Source organism: Penaeus monodon, chromosome 25 (assembly GCF_015228065.2).
Source record: "Penaeus monodon isolate SGIC_2016 chromosome 25, NSTDA_Pmon_1, whole genome shotgun sequence".
Classification (NCBI taxonomy): Eukaryota; Metazoa; Arthropoda; class Malacostraca; order Decapoda; family Penaeidae; genus Penaeus; species Penaeus monodon.
This window is the reverse complement of record NC_051410.1, coordinates 38,074,678-38,074,985: the sequence shown is the minus strand read 5'-3', so window position 1 is coordinate 38,074,985 and position 308 is coordinate 38,074,678. Positions and strand designations below refer to the sequence as shown.

Below are 308 nucleotides of genomic sequence, written 5' to 3'. Positions count from 1 at the left end.
CACATATATTTTTTTTCCCGTTGATCAAAAAGAAGAAAACGTAAACCGAGAACCTCCACTTGTAAATATTAATATTATTGTTTATGTCGACCTTCAACGATCCAGACAAGTGGGATACGAACAGCAAACAAATTCGCATCATAATCCTCACATCGATGGTAATTTTTCGGAAAAAGTACGGTGGCCATTTCGTACGCAACACATTTTTTTTTCTAGTTGATTTCGTTGTGTTTCGCATGTTTTCAACCTTCATTTCAACCGCAGACCAGCATTCCTATGTCTTTATCTGCGATTTTTTTTTTTTTTTG

General features: G+C 35.4%; 1 protein-coding gene across 1 annotated transcript in view; it reads left to right on the top strand.

Annotated features, from left to right (window-relative positions):
• The window catches only part of LOC119589223, a gene marked incomplete in the record, with an annotated part of 32,073 nt that overhangs the window by 27,684 nt on the left and 4,081 nt on the right, over positions 1-308 (top strand).